The sequence below is a fragment of the Entelurus aequoreus genome, linkage group LG13, assembly GCF_033978785.1.
Source record: "Entelurus aequoreus isolate RoL-2023_Sb linkage group LG13, RoL_Eaeq_v1.1, whole genome shotgun sequence".
In the NCBI taxonomy this organism is placed as follows: Eukaryota; Metazoa; Chordata; class Actinopteri; order Syngnathiformes; family Syngnathidae; genus Entelurus; species Entelurus aequoreus.
The window spans coordinates 12,119,017-12,136,905 of record NC_084743.1 but is presented as its reverse complement, the minus strand read 5'-3'; the positions used below and the strand labels follow the sequence as shown (position 1 = coordinate 12,136,905).

Sequence of the window (17,889 nt, the reverse complement as noted above, 5' to 3'; positions counted from 1 at the left end):
CAATAAGAACATGACGGATTAGTGCCGGGTCAAGGTGGAGTGGTGTAAATGTGTTTGTGTGAGTAAACACTCCATTATGTCTGTCATTTCTTAAAGTACAACCTATTCAGAAATCTTTTGGCAGGAAAATATGCCATGAAACATAATTCTGTTGCATGATACTTCAGCATTTGTCAGATCATCTAGCGTGAAAAACCTCACTAAAAGACACACCTCGGTCCCCACACCGACGAAATGCAAATCCGTGTGTTTTCAAGCTATTGACGGAAGAAGATTTTTTTTTCCATATATCCATATTTAAGTGTTACTTCTTTATTTTCATAGTCATATTACAAAACAGCTAGTGTGCTAGTGTTCTTCCAATTTGTTCTTTCAATCTGCAAGTAGTGTCGGCCTTGATAGTTTGGAGTGCAGGAGTGCAGAGATAACTCAGGGAGTAGACATAACAACGGGAGTGGGAGCGAGGGAGAGATGGAAGAAAACAGCACTTCCGTGGGTTTGTGGGGGAGATCGATCTTAGCTGCGCGAGTGAACGCTTCTGTACTGGATTAGTCTCACGTTTGTTTTCAGAGCTTTGAAAATAAATCACAAAATACCCATTCTGTCTGGTGATTAACTTAAACTTCAGCTTATGTGCCATTGAAAGAACCTGGGAGAGACTAGCAATTTGAATTCCCCATAGGAGGAAGAGCTAGTCAAACGCAACACTATCCATACTGGGACTTAAAGGGGACTGATTATGCAACACCTACTCTTCTTAGCGACTGTTTTGGTGTATTTGGAATCAGCAAAAGTCCCCAAAAAATGTTAAACCGTGGAAGCATGCCGGAGATGTTTATAAAACAATCTTGCCTTCCTTCATGCTTCTTCCAAACGAGCCGTTTAGAATTTGCAAACTATGTGACGTCTTCCACAAGTGTGAGGTCAGCTCAGCGGGATTGTCCATGTATGGTAAAGTTTTCCCCAAAGAGCTTTGCGCGAGTCCGCCATCGTAGTACGACGATTTGGTCAATAAGTTCCTTGTTTTTCTCGATCCCCTTGTTGTGGGGCAGACTGGCTCGTATATGCACATGCAACCTGCACCGTAGTTCTAAGTTAACATTAATTCCAGACTGTAAGACGCACATTTTTTCCTACGCTTTGCACGTTGCGGCTTATAAAACGGCGCGGCTAATTTACGTATTTGGATGGATAAATTATGGATTTGCAAATACTTAAAAAACAAACAAACAGGCAAATTCACAAAAAAGTTATGTTATTGTTTGTGCTATGGCACCATCTTTTAGACTAGGTCTCTCACTTCAGGTGCTGCAGTGTCCTTCCATTTAGTCCTTTCAACCGAAAATAGAAGTGTCGTTTCGCCTTCCAGCCGTCTATAGCGTTTCTACTCATATGGACTCTTCATCCATCACTCCAAGCAACGTTTGTAAGTTTTACAATGCAACTAAAACACTTCTTAATTATTAAACTGTCCCATGTGTGATGTCTGTAAAGGTGTTTTAATGCACATTTGCATGTGTGATTACATTATAGTCAAGCAAGAATCGTTAGCATTTGCTAATATGCTAACACATTTATGACTGTCTGTGTTAGTATTATTAATTTACAATGGCATTCTTTTTTGTATTGTTTTCTGTTTAGTAAATTCACCAAAACGTCACAGAGGAGTTATTGAGTCTGTTTAGCTCGTTGGAAAGCGAGTGGGTCCATGACCATGACTTCTGTTTTGTTTTATCAGACGTTTTACTGCTGTGTTACAGACATCATTTGGAAAGAGTTAAGGTATGTAAATAAACATTTACAAAACGTTTCTGTGTAAATAACTAATTTCACATATATATATATATATATATATATATATATATATATATATATATATATATATATATATATATATATATATATATATATATTAGAAAATGATTAGCCATATGTATATATATATATATATATATATATATATATATATATATATATATATATATATATATATATATATATATATATATATATATATATATATATATATATATATATATATATATATATATATATATATATATATATATATATATATATATATATATATATATATATAATTATATATATGAACAGTATATAAATAAATAAATAAAATAATAAAATAAAATATCTCTCCCTCTCTCTCTCTCTCTCTCTCTCTCTCTCTCTCTCTCTCTCTCTCTCTATATATATATATATATATACATATATATATATATATATATATATATATATATATATATATAAAATTAAAAATAATAATAAAATATATATATATATATATATATATATATATATATATATATATATATATATATATATATATATATATATATATATATATATATATATATATATATATATATATATATATATATACATACATATATATATATATATATATATATATATATATATATATATATATATATATATATATATATATATATATGGCTAATATTTTTTCAAATATTTTTTGGTTTCGGCCTATATACCTATAGTTTGGAAAATTTGGTATATTTGTCAGTAGACTCGTTATGGAAGAGCTAAAAACTACAAAATGGCTTAAAGGGGAAGACGCTGTTGAAGTGGAGGCATGTAAATAATACAATAATAATTTTGACTGAAAAACCACCATATTATATGTTATGTAGACCACAGAAATTGTTCTAAATGAAGAAAAAAACATCATAATACGATTCCTTTGAGGGAGAAAATGATTAATATGAATAGAAAAGTCAATTAAAGAGTTAAATAAATGTATTTTACCCGCTGTACTCACTGACAAATAAGATGCCAGAGTTCTCTAGTGGTTTGGACGCTGGTCCTTGCCCAAGGGCGCGCAGACTGCGCTTGGCAAGCAAACTGCTACCACAGCCAAAATTATCTTATTACTATTTTAGTCCTTAGCAACTCCTGTCCTAAAAAAACATTGCATACTCTCAAAAAAACGTATACTCTAGTGTTTACAATTGTCTTCTGTGGCTTGGAAGATAGGGTTATAGATGGAATATTATCCACACGTGGACTAAGTCAGGCCGTCAAGAGTGAATATCACATTTAATGCTGAGGACATCCCCACCTTTAGTGAAGTCATTAATAAACATGACAGCAGTGCCATGCTAATGGTTTTTTCCCCCTGACCGTGGTTTAAAATTGATCCTATTTAATTCCCCAGGGTGCAAAATAACCACACGCACACACCTGGTTGACCCAAATGTGAAATGCAGTTCAGTTGGTAAACATTTGATTGGGGCTGTCCAGGGCTGCGGAGACGTTGTGGATATGCACCTAGGGGTAAATCCACTGATGCGACCAGGGACTCTGGGCACACATAATCAATGGACTGAGGCACTTTCGGTTGTCTTTCCAGCAGCTACTTCTAATTTCCCAACAGAATACTTAATTGAATATCTAAAAAGGATAAGATTTATACATCATGAAAGGCACTTGTTCATAAAAGTTCCTGCAAGTTCTACGAGGTGTCCAAAATGTCTCTTTAAAAATATAGTCGTCCCCTCGTTACATCGCGCTTCAATATCATAACTTCACTACATCACAGATTAAAAAATAAATAAATATATATACCTGTATATATACCTCTATATATATATATATATATATATATATATATATATATATATATATATATATATATATATATATATATATATATATATATATATATATATATATATATATATATTGTGGAGTTTGTAAACAACGAGACAGGAGACGTGAGCGTAGTCGAGGAAGTTTACTAGCTCCAACATAGCATGTCATACATTCGACAACAACAACGACCTCTCAAACCGGAAGCGGAAGTTCCTAACTCCCCCTCCGCTTCTTCTCTTAAAGCTACAGTGTCCTCTTAGGTGAATGTCTCTCATTATATGGTTTGGGTCACCACACAGGCCCCCCCAGAATTCACCTACACAAAACCCTGCAAAACAGAAAAAGTGCAATTGCATAACAGAAAAACATGACCCTGCAGTAAATGAACAGTAACCAACACAGTGCAAAGTCAATGGGACAACAGGTGACGGGCCGGGGGGAGGACCTTCCGTCCGTAACGGCTGTGCTTGACAGGAGGGGAAACAGATGGGCCCGAAACGCGAGCCACAGGTGGAGCTGGGGCCGGAAGAGAGGCAGGCGCAGGGGCCGACCGAGGAGGGCGCCCCCGTCGCGGCGGCAGGGCCACTTGCACCGGCTCCCCAATGTCCACGTGAGCAGGCTTGAGACGGTCTATAGCCACCCGCTCCGGTCTGCCCCCCATGTCTACCACAAAGTTCTTATCCCCCGCCTCCAGGACACGGAAGGGCCCGTCGTATGGAGGCTGCAGCGGGGACCGATGGCTGTCGTGTCTTATGAAGACGTATTTCGCCGATGGCAGATCCTTGGGGACGTAGGACTGGGGAAGGCAGTGTCGAGACGTCGGAACGGGAACGAAGGCGTCAGCAGCGCTCCGGGACGCACTGAGGTGAGAGGCGGGCGACCAGGGAGCCGTAGCAGTCGGAAGGAACGCCCCTGGAACCCGTAGAGGCTCGCCATACACCAGCTCCGCGGCGGATGCCTGGAGGTCCTCCTTAGGGGCTGAACGCAGGCCGAGCATGACCCACGGAAGCCGGTCCACCCAGTCGCCGCCCGTGAGGCTGGCCCGCAGAGCTGCTTTCATGTCCCGATGGAACCGCTCGCACAGTCCGTTGCTCTGCGGGTTGTAGGCAGTAGTGCGGTGGATCTTCATCCCGAGGTGCTCAGCAACCGCCGCCCAGAGCTCAGAGGTAAATTGGGAGCCTCGGTCGCTTGTGATGTCACCAGGCGTGCCAAAACGGGCCACCCAGCAGCCGATGAACGCCCGTGCCACCTCCTCGGCCGTCGTCGAGGACAAGGGGATAGCCTCCGGCCATCTGGTAGCCCTGTCCACAATAGTGAGGAGGAAGGTATAACCACGGGAGGGAGGCAGAGGGCCCACAAGGTCAACATTCACGTGGTCGAACCGCCTCTCTGGAACCACAAACGGCGCCAAAGGGGCTTTGGTATGGCGGTGCACCTTGGCGCGCTGGCACGCCACACACGAGCTGGCCCAGGCTCTAACATCCTTGCGGAGTCCCGGCCAAACAAACTTGACACTCACCATCTTGGTCGAGGCCTTCACCCCAGGATGTGAAAGGCCGTGGACGGTGTCGAAAACCCGGCGCCGCCAGGAAGCAGGCACCAGGGGTCGCGGTTGGCCGGTGGAGACGTCGCAGAGGAGGGTAGTGTTAGCCGCGTCGAACGCCACGTCCTCCAGGCGCAGCGCCGTAGGGCCCGACCGGTAGTCCTGAACGGCCGCGTCCTTGGCCTGGTCCGCTGCCATAGCGGCGTAGTCGAGCCCCAAGTGAACGGAGTTAACAACAGCCCGTGAAAGTCAGTCGGCGACAAAGTTATCCTTGCCAGACACATGTTGTATGTCCGTAGTGAACTCAGAGACCGCCGCGAGATGGCGCTGCTGACGCCCAGACCACGGCTCCGAAGTTTTGGCCATGCAGAACGTCAGCGGTTTGTGGTCCACGAAAGCGGTGAACTGCCGGCCCTCCAACAGGAACCGAAAGTGTCTGGTTGCGAGGAAAAGTCCCAGTAGCTCCCTATCAAAGGTGCTGTACTTGCGCTCATTTTCCCGGAGCTGTTTACTGAAGAACGCCAATGGCTGCCATCCACCAGCCACCCACTGCTCACATACGGCCCCCACGGCATAGTCGGAGGCGTCCGTCGTAAGGGCTATAGGGGCGGCCGGCGACGGGTGAGCTAGCAGCGCAGCATTGGCCAGCGCAGACTTGGCAGCCTCAAAAGCCTCATCCATCTCTGGGGACCAGTCCAACTTGTCCTTAGACTTCTTCCCCCGGTGGGCCCCATAAAGGGGACGCATGACGTGTGCAGCACGAGGCAGGAAACGGTTATAAAAGTTCACCATGCCCAAAAACTCCTGCAAGGCCTGTACAGTAGGGGGACGGGGGAACGCGGCGACAGCCTCAACCCTGTCGGGCAGGGGAACGGCCCCCTGCGGAGTGATGTGGTGCCCGAGGAAGGTGATGGACGACTCCCCGAACTGATACTTGGCTGGGTTGATGATGAGGCCGTGCTCGCTAAGCCTCTCGAACAGCTGCCTGAGGTGTGTCATGTGTTCCTCCACCGACGCGCTGGCCACAAGGATGTCGTCCAAGTACACAAACAAAAATGGCATGTCCCGGAGCACAGAGTCCATAAGACGTTGGAACGTCTGCGCCGCCCCCGTAAGGCCAAACGGCATACGTAAGAACTCGAAGAGCCCGAAGGGTGTGATGACAGCCGTTTTTGGGACATCTCGCGGGTGGACCGGTACCTGGTGGTAGCCTCGCAGTAAGTCAATTTTGGAATAGATGGTAGCGCCCGCCAAGTGGGAAGAGAAATCTTGGATGTGTGGTATGGGGTACCGGTCGGGGGTCGTGGCGTTGTTTAGGCGACGGAAGTCTCCGCAAGGGCGCCAACCCCCGCCGGCCTTAGTAACCATATGTAGCGGAGAAGCCCACGGGCTGTCCGAACGGCGGACAATGCCGAGGCGTTCCATCATCGAAAACTCCTCCCTGGCTATTGCGAGCTTGGACGAGTCGAGGCGTCGGGCCCGGGCGTAAACCGGGCGGCCCACAGTGGCGATGTGATGTTCCACACCGTGCTTGGCCACCGCCGAGGAAAAGGTGGGCGTGGTGAGCCCAGGGAAACCGGCGAGCAGGCGTTGGTATGGATCCCCGGTGGCGAGTGTGTTAGCGAGGCACAACGCCCCAGCCCCCCCAAGCGTGCAGGGGTATGACGCAAAAGAGACGGCATCAATCAAGCGACAGTTCTTAATATCCACCAGCAGGTTGAACGCGCAGAGGAAATCCGCACCTAGCAGCGGGGTGGATACAGCAGCCATCACAAAATCCCAACCGAACCGTCGGCCGCCAAAACTAACATCCACGCGCCTGACACCGTACGTCCTAATGGAGGTGCCGTTGGCGGCGTCCATCTGGGGGCCGTGGCTGCCGGTCATCGTGTCCACAGCTTGTGCTGGTAGTATACTGCGTTGCGCACCAGAGTCCACCAGCAGCCGCCGGCCCGACAAGGAGTCCCTGATGAACAACAGCTTGCAGTCACGGCCGGCGCCCATAGCCGCTAACGAGCGCCGGCCCTGGCGTTTCCCTGAATCCTGTAACTGCAGGGTTTGCGACACTGCTTCGCCTTGGCCCCGAACCTGGCATGGTAAAAACAGAGCCCGTCTTCAGGTTGGCGGCGAGCCGTCACCGCAGCCGCGGTGTCCACATAGTCATCCACAGGAGGTGGCGGGACGGTCTGGTGGGGCAGCAGGGCATGCACAAACTGTTGCCGGTTGGCCAGGAAAACCCTGTCCGCCTCAGCGGCCAAAGCACGGTAGTCCTTGGAGGCGGCGAGTGGAGAACTGGCTATCGGTGTGCGTACCGGTGCGGGGAGCTGCCTCAGGAAAATGTGTGTAAACAGAAACGCCGGGTCGGCTGATCCCAGCACAGACAGCATTTTTTCCATCAGTTCAGACGGTTTCCCGTCACCAAGGCCATGTAGGGACAGTAAACGGTCCGCTTTTTCCAGCTCCGACAGCTCAAATAACTTCAGGAGGAAAGTCTTTAAAGCATCGTATTTGCCAGCAGGCGGTGGAGCCTCCAACAGTGTCATCGCTCGCGCCGTCGTTGATGCGTCCAACGCCGCCACTACATGGAAGTACTTCGTAGAATCCTGCGTTATTCCCCTTAGCTGGAACTGGGCTTCCACGTGTTGAAACCACGGCCGTGGGTTATGCTGCCAGAAATCGGGTAACTTCACAGTAGCGGCGTAGATTCCCGCGTTAGCCATGTTGTTAGCAGTAGCTACTCCGCCTGCGGGTACCGCGTTAGCCATGTTGTTGTTAGCAGCAGCTACTCCGTCTGCGGGTACCGCGTCAACAAAATTGTCAGCGCCTTCATTGTCTGACATGCTCGTATTCGTAGTTCGTATTCTCGGGGTCACCAATGTGGAGTTTGTAAACAACGAGACAGGAGACGTGAGCGTAGTCGAGGAAGTTTACTAGCTCCAACATAGCATGTCATACATTCGACAACAACAACGACCTCTCAAACCGGAAGCGGAAGTTCCTAACTCCCCCTCCGCTTCTTCTCTTAAAGCTACAGTGTCCTCTTAGGTGAATGTCTCTCATTATATGGTTTGGGTCACCACAATATATATATATATATATATATATATATATATATATATATATATATATATATATATATATATATATATATATATATATATATATATATATATATATTTTTAGCCTAAATTAAGTATTAAAGGGGTCATATTATGATTTTTCATATCTATGTAAAACACGTTTTAACCTTTTTTATTTAATTTTTAATTTTTAATTTTTAATTTTTAATTTTTAATTTTTAATTTTTAATTTTTAATTTTTAATTTTTAATTTCTAATTTTCAATTTTTAATTTTTAATTTTTAATTTTTAATTTTTAATTTTTAATTTTTAATTTTTAATTTTTAATTTTTACATTTTAATTTTTAATTTTTAATTTTTAATTTTTAATTTTTAATTTCTAATTTTAAATTTTTAATTTTTAATTTTTAATTTTTAATTTTTAATTTTTAATTTTTAATTTTTAATTTTTAATTTTTAATTTTTAATTTTTAATTTTTAATTTTTAATTTTTAATTTTTAATTTTTAATTTTTAATTTTTAATTTTTGATTTTTAATTTTTAATTTTTAATTTTTTAATTTTTTAATTTTTAATTTTTTAGATGAATATTATTTATGTATTTAATATTTGTTTACTTACGATGGTATGATATTTATTTATTATTTATTCACTGTTCTGTTACAGAGAAGAAGGAAATGGGATACAATTTGCTATGGTATGAAAAGGGGTAGGATTAAATAAGCTCAGCTTCTTCCTCCTCCTTTTCGGACATGCTGTGATGAAACAACTTTTTCATTTCAATTTTCAATGCTGACAAATAAATTCACTTAAAAAAAACCCCCAAAAAACGCTCCAACTTAGGTAAAGTAAGGCTCCACTTACTAAAGGATTCACTAGCTTGATGCTAATATACATTGGCTAGGCTATTGAAATGCTACTGATTAGCATTAGTAATTTTACATGGTGATTCCAACACCTCCAAATGTGCAAATGAAAATTACAACTAAAATGTGCATTACAATCAAACAGCCGGTGCGTAATAAGTACGATACTTGCAGTACTAACACTTCGTAGGGCACAACAGAGAGCATAGACTGAACTAACCAACCCACTATAAACTATACGCTACTGGCATCTAAATATAAAGAAATCCACTTAAAAAAATAAATAAATGCTCCAACTTAGGTAAAGTAGGCACCACTTACTTAATGACGTGCTAGCTTGATGCTAATATACATTGGCTTAACTATTGTCATGCCACTGATTAGCATTAGTAATTTTACATGGCGATTCCAACACCTCCAAATGTGCTAATGAAAATTACAACTAAAATGTGCATTACAATCAAACAGCCGGTGCGTAATAAGTACGATACTTGCAGTACTAACACTTTGTAGGGCGCAACAGAGAGCAAAGACTGAACTAACCAACCCACTATAAACTATACGCTACTGGCATCTAAATATAAAGAAATTCACTTAAAAAAATAAAATAAATGCTCCAACTTAGGTAAAGTAAGGCACCACTTACTTAATGATGTGCTAGCTTGATGCTAATATACATTGGATTAACTATTGTCATGCTACTGATTAGCATTAGCAATTTTACATGGCGATTCCAACACCTCCAAATGTGCTAATGATAACTACAAATAAGATGTGCATTACAATCAAACAGCTAGTGCGTAATAAGTACGATACTTGCAGTACTAACACTTTGTAGGGCGCAACAGACAGCAAATACTGAACTAACCAACCCACTATAAACTATACGCTACTGGCATCTAGATATAAAGACATTCACTTAAAAAAATAAAATAAATGCTCCAACTTAGGTAAAGTAAGGCTCCACTTACTAAATGACGTGCTAGCTTGATGCTAATATACATTGGCTAGGCTATTGCCATGCTACTGATTAGCATTAGTAATTTTACATGGCGATTCCAACACCTCCAAACTACAACTAAGAAGCGCGTTACAATCAAACAGCCGGTGCGTAATAAGTACGATACTTGCAGTACTAACACTTTGTAGGGCGCAACAGACAGCAAATACTGAACTAACCAACCCACTATAAACTATACGCTACTGGCATCAAAATATAAAGAAATTAACTTAAAAAAAAATAAAAACGCTCCAACTTAGGTAAAGTAAGGATACTCTTACTAAATGACGTGCTAGCTTGATGCTAATATACATTGGCTAGGCTATTGAAATGCTACTGATTAGCATTAGTAATTTTACATGGCGATTCCAACACCTCCAAATGTGCTAATGAAAATTACAACTAAAATGTGCATTACAATCAAACAGCTGGTGCGTAATAAGTACGATACTTGCAGTACTAACACTTTGTAGGGCGCAACAGAGAGCAAAGACTGAACTAACCAACCCACTATAAACTATACGCTACTGGCATCTAAATATAAAGACATTCACTTAAAAAAAATAAAAACGCTCCAACTTAGGTAAAGTAAGGATACATTTACTAAATGACGTGCTAGCTTGATGCTAATATACATTGGCTAAGCTATTGCCATGCTACTGATTAGCATTAGTAATTTTACATGGCGATTCCAACACCTCCAAATGTGCTAATGAAAACTACAATATAACAGCTGTTGCATAATAAACACAATACTTGCAGCGCTAACACTTTGTAGGGCGCAACAGACCGAACGAACCAACCCACTATAAACTATACGCTACTGGCATCTGACATCTCGGACTTGCCACTGCAATTGCAACTCACTTAATAGACGTTTTAATTTGAAAAGAGACTTTTCTTTTGGAGCCCCCTGTATGTTTGTCACCCGAACTGCTTCACCTCTGGCAGATACAAGCTGCAGTGCTGTACCGGGCTGATACCAGGCTGTGTCTAATATGCCGGGGATTGACTTCCTCTTGCTGGCTCCCAGGAAGAAAGAGGGATTTAAACTATTTTACCTCCCAAGATCTTCACACCTTCCCTCAGGCCCTCTCACCTTGATGCCTGAAATATTAATGCTTGAATCCGTGGATAGTGGATGAGTGAGGAGGGGAGAGTGGGCTGACAGCTTAATCATGGCCGCCCTTCTCTCCTTTGGCTGGCTGTCACCTCGACCTACATGATGTAATCACCTGCGTACCCCGATGCGGGTTACTGCGGGCCTTGCATGGCGACAGAGGAGCACGCGGAAAGGAGAGTGGGGCCTTAGGGATTTACCGGAGAATCGCTTAAGTCAATATCCACTCAGCGAAAGTCTCCGGCCTTTGGGATGCTGTAGTACCTGCATAGCATCCATTGTTGAATAAAAAAAAAACGTGCGATGGTTGCAACAGCCAGATAATCGTCTAACTTGACTATAAAGTGCAACTATGCATGAAAACACTCCCACATGTATGTATCTTTTATTTTATTCTTCTTGTTTCTTCTTATTTTCCATTCACATCATTATGGCCGCTACTGGGCATCTGGCCTGATTGCCACCCCATTAAATACTGCAAGTTTTAAATTATAAATGTTTTCTTATTTATTTATTTATTTATTTTGTATTTTCTTTTATTTAATCTTATTGTAGTTTTTATTTATTTTTATTTTATTTTCTGTTTACATCATTATGGTACTGTACTTACATATATTGTAAGTCTTTTTAAAAATTATTATTATTTATATTTATTTATTTATACATTTTTTTATTTGATTAGATTGTCTTATTTTTTTTAAATTTGTATTGTATTTTCTTTTTGTTTCTTCTTATTTTACGTTGGCATCATTATGTCCGCCGCTTAGCCTCTGGCCTGATTGCCACCCCATTAGATATCGTAAGTCTTTTTTTATTATTAATACGTTTTTTGCATTTATTTATTTATTTTTTATTATTCTTTTTTTTTAAATTTAATTATTTATTTTTTTAAATAAAAAAAATATTGTATAGTTATTTTTATTTTTATATTTTTATTTTCTTTTTGTTTCTTCTTATTTTCCATTCAAATCATTATGGCTGCTATTCAGCATCTGGCCTGATTGTAAGTTTTTAAGTTTTTAAGTTTTAAGTTAACTTATTTATTTATTTAATTATTATTTTTTACATTTTATTTAATTTTATTCTAGTTTTTATTCTAGTTTTTATTTAATTTTATTTATTTATTTTCTGTTTGCATCAATATGGTACCGTACTTACAGATACTGTTAGTCTTTTTTTTATTATTATTATTATTTTTATTTTTTTTTGATTTTTTTTTTTTTGATTCGATTTTAATTTTTTATTTTATTGTATTTTTATCTATTTATTTATTTTATTTTTGTTTCTTCTTATTTTACGTTGGCATCATTTTGGCTGCCGCTGGAAATCTGGCCTGATTGCCACCCTATTAGAGACTGTAAGTCTTTTTTAAATTTAATTAAATTTTGTGCACCGTTATATAGGCCACACCCACATAATTTTAGAAGAACTAAATATTTTTATTACATTAGCCGCACCGGACTATATATACGTTGTGAAATTTACACATAAATATTCTGCACATGTTTATTTACATACCTTATTTGTTCCCAAACGGTGCCTGTAACACGGCAGTAAAACGGCTGATAAAACAAAACAGAAGCGGAAGCTAGCTCTCCAATCAGCGAAACCGACCCAAAAACTCCACGGTGACGTTTTGGTGAATTTACGGAGGAATTTGTGAAAAAATAAAAAAATAATGCCATTGTAAGTTAATAATACTGACACAGACTGTTAACATATTAGCTAATGCTAACGACCCTAACTTGATTACATTATAATAGCACGTACAAATATGCATGAAAACACTCCCACAGACATCACACGTGGGACGGTTTAGTAAGTAAGAATCGTTTTAGTTATATTGTAAAACTTACAAACATTCTTAGGAGTGATGAATGAAGGATCCATACGAGTAGAAACGATATGGAAAACAAGAGGACGGAACGGACTATACTTAGCCGCAGATATATACGTTGTGAAATTAGTTATTTACACATACATATTCTGCAAATGTTTATTTACATACCTTATTTGTTCCCAAACGGTGCCTGTAACACGGCAGTAAAACGGCTGATAAAACAAAACAGAAGTGGAAGCTAGCTCTCCAATCAGCGAAACTGACCCAAAAACTCCACGGTGACGTTTTGGTGAATTTACGGAGGAATTTGTGAACAAATTAAAAAATAATGCCATTGTTAGTTAATAATACTGACAAAGACTGTTGACATCTTAGCTAATGCTAACGACTCTAACTTGATTACATGACGATAGCACGTACAAATATGCATGAAAACACTCCCACAGACATCACACGTGGGACGGTTTAGTAAGTAAGAATTGTTTTAGTTGTATTGTAAAACTTACAAACATTCTTAGGAGTGATGAATGAAGGATCCATACGAGTAGAAACGATATGGACAACAAGAAAAGGGAACGGACTATACTTAGCCGCAGATATATACGTTGTGAAATTAGTTTTTACACATAAATATTCTGCAAATGTTTATTTACATACCTTATTTGTTCCCAAACGGTGCCTGTAACACGGCAGTAAAACGGCTGATAAAACAAAACAGAAGCGGAAGCTAGCTCTCCAATCAGCGAAACCGACCCAAAAACTCCACGGTGACGTTTTGGTGAATTTACGGAGGGATTTGTGAAAAAATAAAAAAATAATGCCATTGTAAGTTAATAATACTGACACAGACTGTTAACATATTAGCTAATGCTAACGACCCTAACTTGATTACATGACGATAGCACGTACAAATATGCATGAAAACACTCCCACAGACATCACACGTGGGATGGTTTAGTAAGTAAGAATTGTTTTAGTTGTATTGTAAAACTTACAAACATTCTTAGGAGTGATGAATGAAGGATCCATACGAGTAGAAACGATATGGACAACAAGAAAAGGGAACGGACTATACTTAGCCGCAGATATATACGTTGTGAAATTAGTTTTTACACATAAATATTCTGCAAATGTTTATTTACATACCTTATTTGTTCCCAAACGGAGCCTGTAACACGGCAGTAAAACGGCTGATAAAACAAAACAGAAGCGGAAGCTAGCTCTCCAATCAGCGAAACCGACCCAAAAACTCCACGGTGACGTTTTGGTGAATTTACGGAGAAATTTGTGAAAAAATTTAAAAATAATGCTATTGTAAGTTAATAATACTGACACAGACTGTTAACATATTAGCTAATGCTAACGACCCTAACTTGATTACATTATAATAGCACGTACAAATATGCATGAAAACACTCCCACAGACATCACACGTGGGACGGTTTAGTAAGTAAGAATCGTTTTAGTTGTATTGTAATGATGTAGTGATGAATGAAGGACCCATACGAGTAGAAACGATATGGACAACAAGAAGACGGAACGGACTATACTTAGCCGCAGATATATACGTTGTGAAATTAGTTATTTACACAGAAATATTCTGCAAATGTTTATTTACGTACCTTATTTGTTCCCAAACGGTGCCTGTAACACGGTAGTAAAACGGCTGATCAAACAAAACAGAATTCATGGTCATGGACCCACTAGCTGCGGAAGCTAGCTCTCCAATCAGCGAAACCGACTCAATAACTCCACGGTGATGTTTTGGTGAATTTACTGAGGAATTTGTGAAACAATACAAAAAGAATGCCATTGTTAGTTAATAATACTGACACAGATTGTTGACATATTAGCTAATGCTAACGACCCTAACTTGATTACATGACGATAGCACGTACAAATATGCATGAAAACACTCCCACAGACATAACACGTAGGACGGTTTAGTAAGTAAGAATTGTTTTAGTTGTATTGTAAAACTTACAAACATTCTTAGGAGTGATGAATGAAGGATACGAGTAGAAACGATATGGACAACAAGAAAAGGGAACGTACTATACTTACCCGGACTATAAGCCGCAGATATAAACCTTGTGAAATTAGTTATTTACACAGAAATATTCTGCAAATGTTTACTTATGTACCTTATTTGTTCCCAAACGGTGCCTGTAACACGGCAGTAAAACGGCTGATCAAACAAAACAGAAGTCATAGACATGGACCCACTAGCTGCGGAAGCTAACTCTCCAATCAGCGAAATCGACTCAGTAACTCCACGTTGACGTTTTGGTGAATTTATTGAGGAATTTGTGAAACAATACAAAAATAATGCCATTGTAAGTTAATAATACTGACACAGACTGTTGACATATTAGCCAATGCTAACGACCCTGACTTGATTACATGACGATAGCACGTACAAATATGCATGAAAACACTCCCACAGACATCACACATGGGACGGTTTAGTAAGTAAGAATCGTTTTAGTTATATTGTAAAACTTACAAACATTCTTTGGAGTGATGAATGAAGGATCCATACGAGTAGAACGATATGGACAGCCAGAAGACGGAACAGACTATACTTACCCGCAGATATATACGTTGTGAAATTAGTTATTTACACAGAAATATTCTGTTCCCAAACGGTGCCTGTAACACGGCAGTAAAGCGGCTGATCAAACAAAACAGAAGCGGAAGCTAGCTCTCCAATCAGCGAAACCGACCCAAAAACTCCACGGTGACGTTTTGGTGAATTTACGGAGAAATTTGTGAAAAAATTTAAAAATAATGCCATTGTAATTTAATAATAATGACACAGACTGTTAACATATTAACTAATGCTAACGACCATAACTTGATTACATGACGATAGCACGTACAAATATGCATGAAAACACTCCCACAGACATCACAGGTGGGACGGTTTAGTAAGTAAGAATCGTTTTAGTTATATTGTAAAAATTACAAAGATTCTTTGGAGTGATGAATGAAGGATCCATACGAGTAGAAACGATATGGACAGCCAGAAAAGGGAACGGACTATACTTACCCGGACTATAAGCCGCAGATATAAACGTTGTGAAATTAGTTATTTACACAGAAATATTCTGCAAATGTTTATTTACGTATCTTATTTGTTCCCAAACGGTGCCTGTAACACGGCAGTAAAACGGCTGATCAAACAAAACAGAAGTCATGGTCATGGACCCACTAGCTGAGAAAATCCATCAACTAGGCAGTGCCCTAATACAAAGTCACGTCAAGTTCGAAAATAATATGTCGGTAGACTCCATATGAAAGCGCCGAAAAATACAACAAAGATGGCGGGGAGAAGGCGTTGTCAAAGTGGAGGCACGTACATAAGGCTTGAAGATGGTCTGTAAAACATCATCTATGCAACATTTTGACCAGAATGACATGTTCTGAGGACCACAAGGAAGTGTTTGAAATGATTAAAAATCATAATGACCCCTTTATCACAAGCATAACAAGTCATATTTATAAGTAATGAAATATCATTATAGGCCTCCTTGCAATACATTTAAAGTGCTGTTATTTTTGGTTAATAAATGATGTGTGGTTCCAGAATGTTATAATATTATGTTGTCATTTATAGTTGTTGACATTTACACTCAGGCAAGATAACTGCTGTTGTGCTTGAGGCACCTTGTCTGAGCGAAATGGAAATATCCTTTTTGGGTGGTAGACTGTCGTAAATAGCAGCTAGGCACAGAGCGTGCAGTCGTTTTATGGACCGAAGGTGAAATTAAGTCCAAATACAAAGTGGAATGTTCGTCACTCAGCTTTACCCAGCGCTGCTGAAGATACCGTAAGTTTTTTTAATTATTATGTTTTAGTATTTGTTTATTTATTCTTTTTTTGTTTTAATGAATGTATTTTTTGTATTATTGTATTCATTTATTTGTCATTCTTTTTGTTTCAACCTATTTTCCATTCACATCATAATGTCCGCCGCTTAGCTTCTGGCCTGATTGCCACCCCATTAGATACTGTAAGTCTTTTTTTATTATTATTAATTTTTTTGTATTTATTTATTTTTTTATTCATTTTTTTTGTATTTAATTATTATTATTATTTTTTAAATAAAAAAAAGGATTGTATAGTTTTTTTCTATTTTTTTTTCTTGTCTTTTTGTTTCTTCTTATTTTCCATTCAAATCATTATGGCTGCTACTGAGCACCTTATTGTCACCCTATTAGATATTGTGAGTTTTTTTTAAATTTGGTATTATTATTTTTTTGTTTTTATTTATTCATTCATTTTTTATTTTATTTTAATTTTGTGTTTAATTTTCTTTATTGCTTTGTATTTATTTATTATTTTATTGTAATTTTTTTCTATTTAATTTTGTTTATTTATTTATTTTGTTTTTGTTTCTTCTTATTTTCCGTTCACATCATTATGGCCGCCACTGGGCATCTGTCCTGATTGCCACCCCATTAAGTTTTTAACTATCAATGTTTTCTTATTTATTTATTCGTTAATTTGTTATTTTATTTTATTTTATTTTATTGTAGTTTTTATTATTTTTATTTTTTATTTTATTCATATATTTTTCTTCTTATTTTCTGTTTGCATTAATATGGTACTGTATTTACAGATACTGTAAGTCTTTTTTTTAATTGTTATTATTTAGTATTTATTCATTTATAAAAAAAATGTATTTGATTAGATTTTCTTTTTAAATTATTCTATTTTTTATTTATTTATTTTCTTTTTGTTTCTTCTTATTTTACGTCGGCATCAATTTGGCCACCGCTGGGAATCTGGCCTTATTGCCA

At 39.1% G+C, this 17,889-nt stretch overlaps 1 protein-coding gene across 1 annotated transcript in view; it reads right to left on the bottom strand.

Annotated features, from left to right (window-relative positions):
• LOC133663178 (ephrin type-A receptor 6-like) overlaps positions 1–17,889 on the bottom strand; it is a 113,577-nt gene that overhangs the window by 55,517 nt on the left and 40,171 nt on the right. The window lies entirely within an intron of this gene.